The sequence below is a fragment of the Palaemon carinicauda genome, chromosome 1 (genome assembly GCF_036898095.1).
Source record: "Palaemon carinicauda isolate YSFRI2023 chromosome 1, ASM3689809v2, whole genome shotgun sequence".
Lineage (NCBI taxonomy): Eukaryota > Metazoa > Arthropoda > Malacostraca > Decapoda > Palaemonidae > Palaemon > Palaemon carinicauda.
Genome location: NC_090725.1, coordinates 328,808,413 through 328,825,665, shown reverse-complemented (window position 1 = coordinate 328,825,665; position 17,253 = coordinate 328,808,413). Strand labels below are relative to the sequence as shown.

Sequence of the window (17,253 nt, the reverse complement as noted above, 5' to 3'; positions counted from 1 at the left end):
CTGAGTCAGGTGGAATTTAATGTAAGGGACCTGGTGTACACCACCAACATAGGTCATCAGGTTGGTCACAGCAAGAAGCTACAGCCTGTATTCAAGAGTTCCCTGTCTAGTCTCCGTTGTGGTGTTGGCTTCACTCTATATAGTTAGAGACAGAAAATGGTCTATTATGAAATTACTAGCAAGCTGACATCTGATGGCCGTTCGAGACTTTAATTTGGGCAATAGGTTATTCAGAGATGAAAATTCAAAAAGTGCTTCTAGTTAATTAATATCCTATTATGGATATGGTCACCTTTGGCAACTTCGTCGGTTAGGTTATGTATTTATAGGTGAATATTTGTTTGTCTGTATGTGTTTGTGATTTGCATAACTCAGAGATGATTGTCCATGATCCAAGGACAATTTGATTAGATATGGAGAATAATTAGGTGAAAAGTCAAGGTCATGAAAAAGATAAAAATGAATCACAAAACTCAAAAACTATTTAACCGAATCTCATGAAATTTAGTGGGATGATTGGCCAGTATCCAAGGACAATTTCATCAGATTTCGAAAATGATTGTGTCAAAAGTAAAGGCCAAGGTCACAAAAGGGTAAAAAGTGTCTTTTATGCCATGTGACCAATTTTTATGTGACTTGCATGACACCAGCGCCAAAATGTACATAATTCAATTTCCGATCTTGCGATATAAAACATAATATAGGCGAAGGTATGCACCCTACCAAGTCGCCGCTCTAGTTTGACCTGTTTTATTATTCTACCAATAGCTTTCCTCATTTAACAAATATAGATGCTATCCAAGATTCATGAAAATGATGGTATTAATCAAATACATAGCTTTTTGCCCAAATATATAAATGTATAAATATCTTTGATGGAAATAATGCTAATAAGCAAATAAGTAGATTTATATAAAATTTAAATATGAATAAATTTCTTTAGCTTTTCATTAATAGATAATCCTATTGTATAAATAAAAAAAAAAAAAAAAACAACTAAGACACACTAGCCGGGAGACAAAATCATTAGATTAAGATGAGTAACAATAAGGATATAAAATACGATGTCACTATTACGAGCCGCTGAAACATAGAAGAAATCATAAGATTTTGGTTGATGGCGAGAACGTAAAGGTTACGAGTCTAGATAATTCAGAATACAAGGTAATGGGATTTTAGAAAGTTTTATATAAGAATTTTATATAAGAGGGCAATACGTTTTTCATGGCATATTAAAGTCTTGAAGGTACGTTCAAATGATGTGACAATTGAACATTAAAAACAAGAAGTTTATTTCTGGACCTTTGCTCGACCTTGACCTTTGACCTTAACATGTATTAATTGGTGTGGATTTTCATATACTCCAATACAAAACATGTTTGAAGTCTCTGACAACGATGTCCAAACTTATGACTGATTACCTGATATGGACATTTTGCTTGACCGTGACCTCGAGCTTTGACCTTGATCTTCAAAAATTTAATAATTCCTAGCTTTTTATATAAGTTAATCACAGCAAGGTTCATTACTCCACGATTAAAATTGTGGCTCACTCCCACAAATAAACACACAAACAGGGGTAAGAACATAAGCCTCCAACTTCGTTGACGGAGGTAAAAAGTAACTAAATCAAAACAAAAAGAAAAATCAAATATCTACATTTAAAAGTGAATAATCAAAACTTCCCAAACAAGGGTTAAGTCAAAACCGGTTGTAGTTCTTAAGAAGAAATGATTAAAACAAAACGATTATAGAACATACATTTAAACGTGAATAAGAAAAACCTCCCACACAAGGATAAAGTCTAAGCCAGAAGAAGTATTAAGCAGACATAAATAAAACAAAACGATTATAAAACACATTTAAATGAAAACGAAATAAAACATCCCACATCTGACTGAAAAAGAATCTCAGATCCAACAAACCGCATTTCCTGTAGGTGTAGATGATAAGGTTACAGGAAATATATAAGAGGAAATCCAATGAGGTGACAGGCAGTATTACAACTTTCATTCCCTCTAGGTACTATCTCGGTTGATTTGATAACCAGGAAGCTTGGATGAAATACTTTAATTTTCAGCATACCAACACCAATCTCTTTAGAGTACATATTGCAGTATTGGCTTTTAGTAAAATCAAACCTTTTTGTTCTTCATAACAATGTCTTTTACTTATCTACACAAAAGCATCGATTTTGTCAAGGTATTCACCATGTATTGTTCCCCTCACCAGTGACCTCATGATGTAGCCAATTCATTCGGGCAATGACAAAACCACAATACTAGATTTTTGCGTCACATCTCATCTGACCTATGGCTGATTTATATTTTTTTTTTTTTTGCTTATTATGAAAGTTTACACAACTATGATTTTATCAGACTAAGTTTTGACAAAACTATCACTTTATACTTATAGTTTTTACTTGTTTTATTGTAAAACAATACAGATCAATGAACATAAGCTTACAGCACGTGATTTTTATCAATAAATGTTTAAGACTTTTTACTTTTAATATTTTATTGCAAGTTTTATTGTAAAACAAAGATTGGTGAACTAACAGCCTATGTAATTGATTTTTAATTGATATTTATCATTATTCATTGGAAAACTAATTTTAAAGCATTTCGATAAAATAATCGATTAGTCTATATAAATACTTTATTCTTTTTACTGTAAATGGAAGTTCAGGATTAAAAACATCATAGAAAGTATCAAACTTTACCAAATATATGTAAATATTGGTAAAGATGCCTGTAAAACGAAATTACTATCTCGTAACAAATGATCGAACTACTTTTAGAAATTCTCTAGCGTTGATAAGTAAATAGTTACGCTTTCGTCACACACTGTCAGCGGCTAACATACAGCTGTTTGGAATCTTAGATACCTGTTCAATATACAAATATCAGATATCCTATCTTCATGGCAAACGTACAGGAAAATGTACAGTTTTCATAAATATTATCTTCCTGTTACATGTACAGAAATTGATATAGAAAACACCTTCATCTAAGGATTTACTCTAAATAGATTTTTCAGTATATATCTAAGCCACTAAGGGGTTCTCATGTTTAACAACCACCAAAGTTGATAAAACTATAAGAAGGAATAATCACAAAGCCGCTTTGCTTCACAGAATCAGTAACAATTAGCCAATAAAAGTTAGTTTACAACGAAAATTTTCAAGCTTTCTAAACTTCCTATCAACTGCAAGGTCAACAATGGCAGGGACAATGGGCAAACACGTTCTAAAGACAGGCGATATACCAGAGAACAAATTCATTCAGGTCATATGATCAGGGCCCCAAGTACCCTCTAAAAGCAAGGACTAAGGAGGTCCAGGCAATACCCATGACATAGGTACCAATTCATGACTTACGAACAAAGATCCATGAATACATTAAGTTTTGTTTTAAATGTAATCTAAGCTCCGTTCACATGGACGAGCTTTGCTCAGTGAACGTGGTTTCAGGTGACGTCAGAAGCAGCGAACTTAGATTAGTGTCATGTTTTTCCCTATGTTTACCTTAGTCTCGAGAACAGAGCTCGTTGGTGGTTAAAGACATGTCATTGCCAGACGTAAGTTAATAACTCGCCAATGTCAAACGATATACCATTATTCTAATATCTACGTAAAGTTAAAGAGTTAAAAGTGTAAATTCTCTATTATTTAATAGGATTACTTCACAGCACTTAGTTTTGAAACAATTTTCTTAACTGTTCGATTGAATATGTATTGACCACAAACCAATTAAATTTTGTCAAGTATAATAGTAGACCTCTTAGATTCTCTGTTTATTCCACTGGTTTCATTACTTCTCTAAGATGACCATTAATACCTTTGTACCATGTACTGTAGTTGAATATTGGCAGCTTTGAACTAATTATTACAATAGTCCTTCACTTGCCTACCTTGGCTCAAACCCCTAGCACAAACTTCTAACCCTAGTAAAAACTTCAATAATTTCAGTTATCCACTTGGGATATGTAAAGAATCGATCCCTATATTAAATCTTATTAATAGTAGCTATGCCATACCCAGACTGCAAAAAGCCTTAGTGTTCTAAAATGTCAAGAAGCCCAGTGAGGAAGTGAAATAAAGGAGTAACAAATTAACTAATACCTTTAAATACTGGCTATATTTAAACCAAAAAAAAACTTACTAGCTTAAGTATGAACATTTCAAAGGCCACAAATTATTTTGGTTTTCAGTTATATAGCTGGGTCTTTAACAGCAGCTATGTATAAACTAAATATACTTTACAGCTTATGTATGAACAGTTCTTAGACCACAAATCAATATTGTTCAGTTATCTAACTGGGTCTCTATCAGCAGCTATACATATAAACTATATAAACCCTTTTTAGCTTATGTATGAACACTTCGAAGACCACAAATTTTGTTTAGTCACCTAACTGGGTCTCTATCAGCAGCTATACATATAAACTATAAAAACACTTTTTAGCTTATGTATGAACACTAAGACCACAAATCAATTTTGTTCAGTTATCTAGCTGGGTCTAAAGTATACATTAAGGAAGCTTGACCACTAAGACCACAAATCAATTTTGTTCAGTTATCTAGCTGGGTCTAAAGTATACATTAAGGAAGCTTGACCACTAAGACCACAAATCAATTTTGTTCAGTTATCTAGCTGGGTCTAAAGTATACATTAAGGAAGCTTGACCATTTCATACCTCAAAGTGTTGAAGCTTTATTTGAAGCTTTATATTCAAAGACAAGAGCAAAGACTCATCAGCAGTTTTTACCAAGGATAAAGAAAAAATTCAGGTTTCAACACAAAAACTATACATTTAATGAACCAAGATTATATTGTTTACCATAGTACAGCCGATTCAAAGAGCACTTTCTAGAAAATCAAGCTCATAGTACTCGTGTGTGCTTAGTCTCGAGAAGTTTCTCGAGAATTCTCCCATTCAGGACAGGGGATTAGTTCAACAGTTTCAAAGCACTTAATAGAAAACCAAGCTCATAGTACTCAAAAATCTTACGGGCTTAAAAACCCAGCAGTATCACTTGGAGAGTTTCCAAGATAGTTTTCAACTCCAAACAGGGCCTTAGATCAGCATTTTAAAATGAGCTCTAGAACACACAGAGTTCATGTTAGTCCAAAAACTTCTGGAAGTTTTCCTCCCGAGTTTACTTGACAGGACTTTCCGCCATCAGAGAACCTGCGAAGAAGAAAGGATTACACACTACTCCAAACCAAAATATAAAAAAAAAACCTAGCTAGCTAGTGGATATAATAAAACACCAATTGGTACGGCAGTTGAAGTGACAATGTTATGATAAAACTTAAAAATATCTTTAATTTGTTTGAATTACTACGATTTTAAACAAATTTCAATAGTTATACGACTAATGAGTTAAATGACCATTTAATATTTGCAATACTAAAAATACTAAAGTTTTAAAAGTAAAGTGATAATTAACTAAGTTATACTGCCGATTTTTGTTTACCATAATGAAAATTAAAGTTGGAATCACTATATAAATGAATTTCCAAACGTTGAATTTCCATAAGATGTCCCTATTCTAAGCTATATTAAATAACACGCCACTTAACCTTGACATTAGTTGTAGGAATATAAAAAAAAAAGGTATGCAAGCCCCCTCTTGGCATACGGTAGACTTCCGTCTACCGTATGCCAAGAGGGGACACCCTCCCCACCTCAGGGGCACCGCCCCTAAAGGGGGAGGGCTAGCTTGCATAACGAAAGTTAAAAAGAAAACAAATGACAAAGTTGCTCACCTTTCATTAATAACAATCGTTATAGTTACCAAACTGCGTAGTAGCCACATTCCTTAATCCAAAAGATATATTATATGAGAGGTACTTTTGAATCACTTTTAAAGTCTATAAAGCCACGAGAACGTGAATGGGTAAAGGATAATGGATCAGCATAGACTTCAACTCAGCATCTGCGGAGTAAATAAATGATAGAGTGAAGACAAGGAAAGTTATGATGGCGAGACCACAAATGTAAGAACAATATTCATGGCCAAGAGACATTGACAAAATACCGAAAGCAATCATAGAAATACAGTTATACCAATAGCAATGACAAAATCAATTAAGTGCATATATATAAACATAAACCAAATACAGATGGAATTGTTAAAAAAATATTACCTTCCCGTCGAGTTAGAGCCTCAGTACGAAAGCAATTTCCTAAACGTCTTTCCAGCGAAAATGTTAAACGCCGAATGGCAAGGTTTTCCGCGGGTGCTCCAACGTAAACAAAACAGCCGGGTAATAGAGGATTTTACTTCCTGACAACAACTCAATCAGCTTGTCGGTCGGGTTTCGGTAGAGACCAAGCGCTTGGATGATTGTTGAGTGTTACATGTACGTATAGTGTAATATTGTAAATGTATTTGAGCAAAGGTGGGAATAATTATATATATATATATATATATATATATATATATATATATATATATATATATATATATATATATATATATATATATATATATATATATATATTACGTACACGGAACTACTTACCAAACACTAAAGCTGTGTCCCGAAATCACGCACAGGTGTATATACACATATGTATACACATACAGATACATACACACACACACACATATGTATATATATATATATATATATATATACATACATATATATATATATATATATATATATATATATATATATATATATATATATATATACTTTATTATGTTGAACACGGTATTATAAGTGCCATTTCTTATCGCATCGTATTCTATTCCACATTTATTAATATTCATTAATATTTCATTGTTATTTCTCATTATCAGTTTAGTAGTTACATTTTCGTTACTTCTATTTTGATTTGTAAAACTCTGCTATATCAATTAGGGTTGAATTTTGACTTATAATAATAATATTATTATTATTATTATTGATAATAATAATAATAATAATAATAATAACAACAATAATAATAATAATAATAATAATAATAATAATAATAATAATAATAATAATAATAATAATAAAGTGGTTTCTCCCTATTCTTTTTAACAGATCTTTAATCTATCAGTATTACCGTTATTAATTTTTTTTTTTTTAGAATGGACATGTAAATTTATCACTAAATGAATAAAATATTCATGTTCAAAATATTACATATTATCATTATCTCTACAAACGAAGTTGTAAGGACGTTATGTTTTACCACCTGTTTGGGTTTGTGTTTGTTTGTGTGTTTGTGAACAGCTTCGTGGCCACAATTTTAAACGTAGAGTAATGAAACTTGGTATTATCAACTTATGTAAAAAGCTGGAAATTATTAAATTTTGGAAGGTCAAGGTGAAAGGTCAAGTTTACAGTCAAACACAATGTCCAATTCACGCAAGCAGCCATAAGTTTAGACATAGCTGTCACACAGCCTTCAAACTTGGCTCATATTTGAGTGTATGAAAATCCACGTCATTTATTACATGTTAAGGTCAAAAGTGTTGTAGCTTTGTCCTTATAAATACGGTACTTTAGTAAGGGAATGGTATCAGCAATAAGGGCGTTGGTAAACAGAGACTTAATCTCAGGGAAACAATGACACCATCACTCAAAGTGACCCTGAATCTAGTGAGATATCTTGCGGAGAACAGCATGCTGTAATTGTCCAGGATGTATGGGAATAGAAAGGAGTCAAACCTTATCAAGGGCTGTTACCCTTTATTAAGAAATTCATCCATTGTGCATCATTTTACTCTGATTAACATTATATATTTAATCAACCATAAAAAGTGTTTTAGCATTCTATTTTTAAAATCGAGGATAGTGAGTATCCTTTTACCTTTCCTCTGGGCTCTTCATAAATGAAAAAAAATACATGTTTCTAAAATACTTCTATAAAGATAGCCAATCATATAAACATATGAGATACAAAAGATGATATATATATATATATATATATATATATATATATATATATATATATATATATATATCATTGCGGGAACTATTTGATTTCATTATTAATGTTAATATCCTCTGAGAAATTGTTTCACTTATTAATATATTATATGATATCAAAACTCACTGAATGATAAGAGGGAAAAGGTTTACGTTCGCTCACCTTTGATCTACTTTAAATGGTAAATGCTGAAACAAATAAAGTGATATAACCATTTATAGATTAAAGTTTATATCACTTTCTGGTGTAGAGATGAATCTATTTGTGTATGTATATAATCTCTATTTTATTATCATTACCATGATTTATAATATATTATTATTTTTATTATCATTATGGATGTTTTAATTTCTATCATTATCATTTTTAAAAGTTTGAACGACCGCTTATGAATGGCAGAGGCAAGGGACAGTGACATTTCCCTATCAAGCAGGACAATGACCCTAGATAATGACCATGTTATATATGATCAACTATCCTAGCCCCTTCACCACCCAAGCTAGGACCAAGAACGGCCAGTCAATGGCTGCTGATGATTCAGCAGGTAGACCTATTGGCTCCCCCAAACCACCTGCCCTAATCCTTAGCTCACAAGGATAGTGAGGTTGCAGCCACTAAAGGAACTAGCGAGTTGATTGGGACTCAAACCCCAGTCTTGTAATCACCGGGTGAGGACTCTACCACCTGGCTACCACAAATAGAAAATAGAAATGAGATATGACTATAAGAGGCAATTACTAGAAGGGTCTTATCTAAAAGTTTCTAATGATCAATATTCCAAAAGAAAAAGTCAAATGAAGAGAAAAGAAATGAGAAGGAAATAGAAATGTAGAAAAAAATCTTTTAACAAAAGGAAAATCACAACAGAATTTTTACAAAAGGTTGAAATTAATTGTGTCTGATACATTTTCACGAACATTCAGAAAGACCAGGAAAGAAAAGAAGGGAATTTTCGCAAATTGCAAAATACTAATTATTGCCATGAAAAATTCGGGTCATGGATGAAGCTATATCACGAATATTCTTTTTATTTGAAATTAAAGCTGTTCTCTTTTCCTCACTTTTTGTTGTAATAAGAAGTGCATTTAACTTGAAAAGATTGAGACTTTTCTCACATATATGGTAAATAACAATTGTCCGCTTATATGGTTGATTTATGATAAATTATGAATGAAATGCATACATACAATTTTTACATTTATTACATCATTTATTAAATTATATAAATATTTTTGCTTTCCTTAAAATATTTTATTTTTCCTTGTTCCCTTTCCTCACTGAGCTATTTTCCCTGCTGGAGCCCCTGGGCTTATGGCATCCTGCTTTTCCAACTAGGGTTGTAGCTTAGCAAGTAATAATAATAATAATAATAATAATAATAATAATAATAATAATAATAATAATAATAATAATAATCTATATAATTATTACAGCTATATGAAATCATTATTATATGGAAATATAACCTTCCTTATAAAGCCTTTTATAGAAGGCAACTGGTTGAAAAACATTATGAAATTGCTTTACTCAATTGACAGCTGTGATTGGTTATGATAATATTAATATTATAGATAATTCATATAAAAAATAAATCAAATACAAAAGATTTCTGACTAGTATTATACAGGACGTGGGTTCGAGTCTCGCTCTGGCTCGATAGTTTCTTGTAGTGTCTGCAACCTCACCTTCCTTGGGAGCAAAGAATGCTAGGTTTGGGCCAGCCTATAGCCAATGTCTGGGCATTCTTAGGTGGAGAGGGGGCTTAGACGTTGATCATATGAATATATGGTCAGTCTCTAGGGCATTGTCCTGCGAGGAGACTTTCACTGTCACTGTCCCTATACTCTGCCATTCATGCGTGACCTTTAAACTTTCAAAAAAAATCGTCAGTTGAGATAATTACTGATACATATTTGAACAAATAAAATAGCAGCAAACGTGACTTGTACATTAAAGACTATATTTCCCAAATGTGGAAACGGGAAAGAAGAAAAAGAAATACCAATGTATGATGAAAAATAAAAATGATCACATTCAGTAGTGTAATACTTTTGGGAAAAGGAAATCAAATAATAATTTCTCTTATAAAATTGTAAGAAACTTTTTATAACATAGAATGGTCTTCAAAAAAAAAAAAAAAAAAAAAAGATAGCGTTTTTATGATATCTTTTAAGTCTCCCAGTCCAATTAAGACATTCATTAGGATTCTTTAATGATATTCACCAAAAATTTAAATTCTTTACCCATAAAACTACAATATATTTTCTGTAGTACGTTTGTTTCATTTTACATAAAAACGTTTTATAAAATTTCATACATTTACAATATTTGTATAGTGAAATCACTTCATGAAGATACACACACACACACAAGCACTTACAAGCACATGCACACGATTTAATCCAAACATCTGCCTTTGGATGTTATTGTATATTCATGCTACAGATGCATCCTTACATGATGATAAATTTAAAGCAGCTGTACGAATCCATCCCTTACTATAGTTTTTGTACTGGAATATACATGTGTTAAAATATGAATTGTGTAAAAAGATAAAAATAATACATACATTTGATCGTGGAGAAGAACTTTCAATTATACGCAATTGGTATTAAGGTAACTATATATATATATATATATATATATATATATATATATATATATATATATATATATATATATATATATATATATATATATATTATTATTATTATTATTATTATTATTATTATTATTATTATTATTATCACAAGGTAAGCTATAACCCTAGTTGGAAAACGAAAATGCTATAAGCCAAAGTGCTACAACAAGCAAAAAATACCCAGTGAGGAAACGAAACAATGAAATAAAAAAATAAAAACTACAAGAGAAGTAATAAACAATCAAAATAAAGTGTTTAAAGACCAGTATAAACAGTGTTTAAACATCTGATAATCTTCCTTATTAAAATGACCAGTTCTCTGCAAATACAAAATAATTATGATAATTTGTAAATGAAGAAAATTCACTCGTTTCAGATAGAGCATATTTCATTTTGCAGATGGTTTGTAAGTATTATTTATCCATTCAAGTTTCCAGAAGAAAAATTATATTTCCGATGAATAAAAGATGGCATCCATTATTTATTTTATATATTCCTACACCATTTCAAAACTCTTCTGGCAAGTCTGGAATCAGTATCTTGTCATCTCTGAAAACTTTATCACACTTATTAAGAAAGGGGTTTTATAACCTTTTCCTTTTAAAGATTTAAAGGCCACTCATGAATGGCAGAAGAAAGGGACAGTGACATCGTCATATCAAGCAGGACAACGCCCTAGAGACTGACGATATCATATGATCAGCACCTAAAACACCTCTCCACCCAAGCTAGGATCAGGGAGGGCCAGGCAATTGCTGTTGATGACTCAGCAGATAGACCTATAGGCTCTCCAAAACCCCCTAACCTTAGCTCAAACGGATGGTAAAGTTGCAGATATTAAAGGAACTAACGAGTCTGACCCGTACACGAACCCCCGTCTTGCAAACATCAAGCAGAGACGTTACCAATCAGGCTACAACAACCTCTTATGGCTTAGAATGCTCTTCGTATTTATGGCAGTTTTAATTATTCTTGGATTTGCTTAACGTTGTGTTAAACTCGTCGAAGAAAATACTAAATTTTGAAGTTATCATGAAAATGAGATGTCTCCGATCTTATGATTTACCAAATCTTCCTCCTGAAGATGCTCTTATCACTTTAACCCTTTCCACTCCATGGGCTACCTGTGGTAGCCCAAGCAAAATACGTCGTCCCAGTACTTGGGCTACCTCTGGTAGTCCACCGAAAAGATCTTATTTATTCATAAACTGTTTCTATTAATTAAAGTTATTCGCTGTTTTAATCGTTGCTTCGTTTTCTGTGGTTCTTTAAGATTAATATTCTTTGTTTTCTTAGTTAATCCTCTCCCCCCTTTTCCCCCAAGACGAGGTAGAATTAATAAATAAAGGCAGACACTCACGATATCCATTTCTCAGTGTGTTTGGCCTCGTTCAGCAGCAAATACCGATTTTGATCGACTCCTGTCTCACCAGCTAATTTCCGAGGTCATCGCTTTTCAAACACTTATCCTATATCATGGCATCATCGAAAAAATTTTTGCGAATACGTGGGAAATTTTAGAATGTCTTGATATGTGTTCTTCAGAAGATGATTTTGTAGGCATCGACGACAAAGCGGAAAATTGTGATGTTATTTATAACGGGGTTTTCATGAACATAGAAAATAATGCTTCATCCGATTCCGATTCTGAGCACGCTGGCAGTGACTTTGACGAGAGGCTCTACGACCCTCCACGAGAATTGGTAGAAGTGAACGATGAATAAGGTAGTGACAGTGACGATGAAGAAAATGAATGGGAAGAATATAATGAAGAAAAAACTAAACCATCGTAATTATAGAAAAGAGCTATGTGAACAACTTATTGGTGATTTCCGAGTAAGATTGGGAGGAAAAAGATCTGTTGTCAACGGACATGAAGTACCAGAAAGACTAAGGAATGATAAATGCCATATAAAAAACTGTATACCAGATAATTTTCTAAGAGATTGTGCTGTTTGCAGCGATCGTTACGGGCCCAGTGGACGTAAAAAAGCTGCGTATTGCTGTCTTACTTGTCCTGGTAACCCAGCGTTGCATCCAAAAAATTGTTTTATGTTATATCACACAAAAGTTGATTATAAAGTTAAATATTATTTTTTTTCAGAAAAAAAGCATTCCAAATAAAAAAATTTCAATTCTTCACTTTTCTAATAAGATTTTTTCTGTTATCTAAATATTGTATTGTAAATTGTTAACTTATTTTTCCAGAGTTTTTTTTTTTTTCAATTCTTATATTTAAATTGCATTTTTGTATATTTTATTGGAACGATTTCTCATACAGAACACTTATTTAATGTTATAACAGAAAACAGAAATATGATGTCAAACATATTATAGATTCTGTGTGAAAAAGTAATATCATAATTATATATAATGCCATGATTATTCAATTTTTTATAAGAGTATCAATTTATTCATTTCTCTATCTTATATGATAAATAGTTCAAATGATTTTATTGACATAATTTTCAATCATATCTATATTTTATTTCGTATCAAACTTTGAATAGTTTGTTCTTGTCAGGACTAATTAATAATTATATGTTCATATTATACTGGACTTTTTTTTTCCACAAAATCCATGTACATTTCTTAAATAACATCATTAAATGAGTTATTTTGATATAAATTACAGTAGAATATATATAATAACTTTATGAAAATTTTCACATCATTCTGAAGAATATAGTGAGAATGAATGCATAAACAAGGTCAGAGATTTGGTTTATTAATATATATTTATATACTATATATATATATATATATATATATATATATATATATATATATATATATATATATATATATATATATATATATATCATCAACTGACTAAACAAATAAGGGATAAACATAAAATCCTGTACTTTATAATTAACTTTTCTTTTCTCATCACCATCAAAATAAAAAGTATGAATATACAAATAAGGCCGTTAGTTGTCTACTACCGTAGGCTGTTCATTTCCAGGAAGAGAGAAAAGATAGTAATCTCTACTGGATATTTGGCCAAACAAGAAGTAGGTCTCTACCATAGGCCTATGAATCTATTTCCACAAAAATGAGTGTTATGTGTAAAAACCTACTGTTGTCCTTGTAAGAATATTATGAGTATGTCTGATTTTTATTTCTTGATAGAAAACAGTTTCAACAACAATTATAGCAATGTCTGATTTGACTAATATTGAAATAGTAAAATAGAATAATTACCGATAAATTTTATGGAATATAAAAGGCGAAAGGGAGCAGGAGAGGGAAAGGATAAGTCACCCACGGGAATGGTGGCTGGGATGATGGAATTGGTTGCCCTTCAAGGTCAAAAGTAATAATCCCCATTAGAATGTGTGTGCAAATCCTATAAATGCCGATTCTTCCTACGGCGTTTAGTTTTACAAGTAAAGGCATTTCTATTTGATGACGATGTCGTTTGTTTATCCGAAGTTTCAGAGTCTCAACTCTAAGCTGTGTACTACGTTAACGAATCAGGAAATATTATAAGGTACACATTCCTAGAAAGAACTGTCAGACTATCATTTACTGAAACATACACGCGCGCCCTTTTATATATATATATATATATATATATATATATATATATATATATATATATATATATATATATATATATATATATATATATATATATATATGTATATGTATATGTACATATGTGTGTATATATATATATATATATATATATATATATATATATATATATATATATATAAATCAATAGTTAGAAAAGACAAATAAGACTGCCAGTAATCTAATGCCGTGGCCTGTTCATTACCACGCACAAAGAGAGAGAGAGAGAGAGAGAGAGAGAGAGAGAGAGAGAGAGAGAGAGAGAGAGAATAATCTTTACTGTCAATACCTTGTGTGTAAAAACATACAGTTTTTATTGTGAGAATATTATCAATATCTGGTTTTAATTTAATGATGGAAAGTGTGTTACAAAACAATCACACCCAGTGTTTGATTTGACTAAAATTTGAACAGTAAAATAAAATATTTGCCGATAATTCAGTAAAATGGATACGACGAAAGGAACCATATGAAGAAAATGATAAGTCAGCGAGGTGATTAGTGGCCTGGATTAGGAATAGTGAACCGTTCCAGGGCCGTCTCGGCCTGGACCTTTCTTGGTCGAAAGTGACCAATATAATCCACAGTGGAATTTATGTGGGATTATCCAATAATTGCTGCATCTTCCTTCAAGTGTTTTGGTCTACAAGTAAAGACATGTGGGAACAGCCCTTTCGAGCGCCAACTGGCCCTGTGATAATTGCCAGACTAGAGTAAAGTTGGAAGGACAAACGAGCGCCTTAGCTTTGGTACATTCGAGCACGGAATATACATAGTCAGTTCACCATGGCCTTTCAAATCGTCCAGACCAACCAAGGAAGACCGTCTTTGACATTGGATGGTTACCACTACAGAAAAGATAAAGAACTAAAAAATGGAAATATCTCGTGGAGGTGTGCAAGCACCACAACTCGCTGCAAGAGTAGGCTACACACCGACTCTGATTTACAAGTGATAGTTGTTCTCCCAAATGATCATATTCACCTACCAGATCAGAGGGCCATCGACAGAAGAATGTTGAGGACAACTGTAAAGAGGAAAGCTACAGAAGATATAACTATACGGCCTAATAAACTCCTTCGAAAGGAACTTGTAAAGATGCATGATGAAAACAGTCTAAAACCTGAAGACTTGAAATCAACGGCAAAAGCAGTGTACAGAGAGAGAATGAAATTCTATGGTAAACTTCCAGTGTCAAGAAGTGAAGTGCATATGCTACTAAAAGAGAGAGAATTGAAGACGTCCAAGGGAGAACCATTTGTCTGTGTAAATAATGAAGAAGAAGAAATTATCATATTCTCATGCCTGACCAATCTAATGACTTTGTGCAATGTGCATGAACTTTTTATGGATGGCACTTTCCAATATTGCCCTAAATTTTTTATGCAAATGTATACCATACATGGCTTTCAGAATGGACATTATGTGCCACTCGTTTTTATGCTGCTCCCAGGACGAAGCAAAGAGATATACACGAAGGCTTTTAATTTTCTTTTAAGTATTCTGAATAGTCATTGTCTTGAATTTTCTCCAGAGTCTATACATGTGGACTTTGAGCAAGCAGTAATTAATACATTAGAAAATTTATGTCCAACAAGTATCATCAAATGTTGCAAATTCCACCTTGGACAAAGCTGGTGGAGAAAAATCCAAGAACTAGGGCTTTCAAATGATTTTAAAAGTGGTAGTGAAAATGGAAAATGGTTGAAGTCCTTTTTCGGGCTATCATGCCTTGAACCCTCTGACGTAGAAGATAGTTTTGTGGAGGATATAATGTCAATTGCACCAACTGATACTAAAAGTGTTCAGTTTGCTGATTATGTAACAACAAACTATATTAGCTCTGACTCCAAGTTCCCCCCAAATCTTTGGGCAGAAGCACCATCAGAAACTCGTAGAACAACAAATGGACCAGAGGCATTTCACAAACATTTTAATAGTCAATTTTATTCCAGCCATCCCTCTTTGCATGTATTTGTTAACGTTATTTCAGAGATACAGACCGACACTTACATTAAAATCAGAAGCCTGGGTGAAGAAAAACCACGAAGAAAATGCTACCGACTTAAAGAGAAGAAACTTGTGGCACTGTTTAAGGAATACATGGAAGGCTCCATATCTAGACTTCAGTATATTAAACGAACTGCTTTTAAATTTTTACCAATTAATATTTAGGAATGTATTTTTTTTCTGAATAGCATACTTGTTTTCATTATTACCTATATGGTGTTTAAGATAGAAAAAAACGGGTATTTTATTGTAGACAGCAAAAGCCTCAGACGATTTTTAAGGCAGTTGAGTGGCTGTTTTATATTTTGTGTGGTTGTTCCAGAGAAGAAAGACATATGGAAAAAAAAAAAAAAAAAAGGTCCGGAACCCTCCTATCAGCGCTCATTTGTACTGAAATTTTGTCGCTTGTTTGGGCATCACTCTAAGGCTCAAATTGGCTAATTTTTGGCGCTTGATTGTCCTCTGTCGGCGCTCAATTGGGGTGCTCCGAGACATGTCTATTGGATGGCAATGTCGTTTGTTTATCTGACATTCTACAGTTACAAAGCAAATTGGGAAATATCACACGGTATACCCATTCATATAAGCAACCGTATGCAACTGTTATATGATCTAACAGTTATACAGACGTGTATGTATATATATATATATATATATATATATATATATATATATATATACATGTGTATATACATATATATATATATATATATATATATATATATATATGTGTGTATATACATATATATATATATATATATATATATATACATATATATATATATATATATATATATATATATATTTCTATAGGCCTACATATGTACATACATACATACAGTATGTATATATTATGCATACATACAGTATATATATATATATATATATATATATATATATATATGTATATATATATATATATATATATATATATATATGCACGGTATGTATATTTACTTATATATAAATGTCTGTATATATTATGCATACATACAGTAGGCTATATATATATATATATATATATATATATATATATATATATATATATATATACATATATATATATATATATATATATATAT

General features: G+C 31.8%; 1 long non-coding RNA gene across 1 annotated transcript; it reads right to left on the bottom strand.

Moving 5' to 3' along the window:
• Positions 1-4,793: 4,793 nt before the first annotated feature.
• LOC137645644 (uncharacterized) lies at positions 4,794-6,231 on the bottom strand. Its single transcript, XR_011045325.1, has 3 exons — positions 6,156-6,231; positions 5,775-5,944; positions 4,794-5,193 (listed from the first exon to the last, which is right to left on the bottom strand). It is a non-coding gene; the product is annotated as an uncharacterized lncRNA (long non-coding RNA).
• Positions 6,232-17,253: the final 11,022 nt, after the last annotated feature.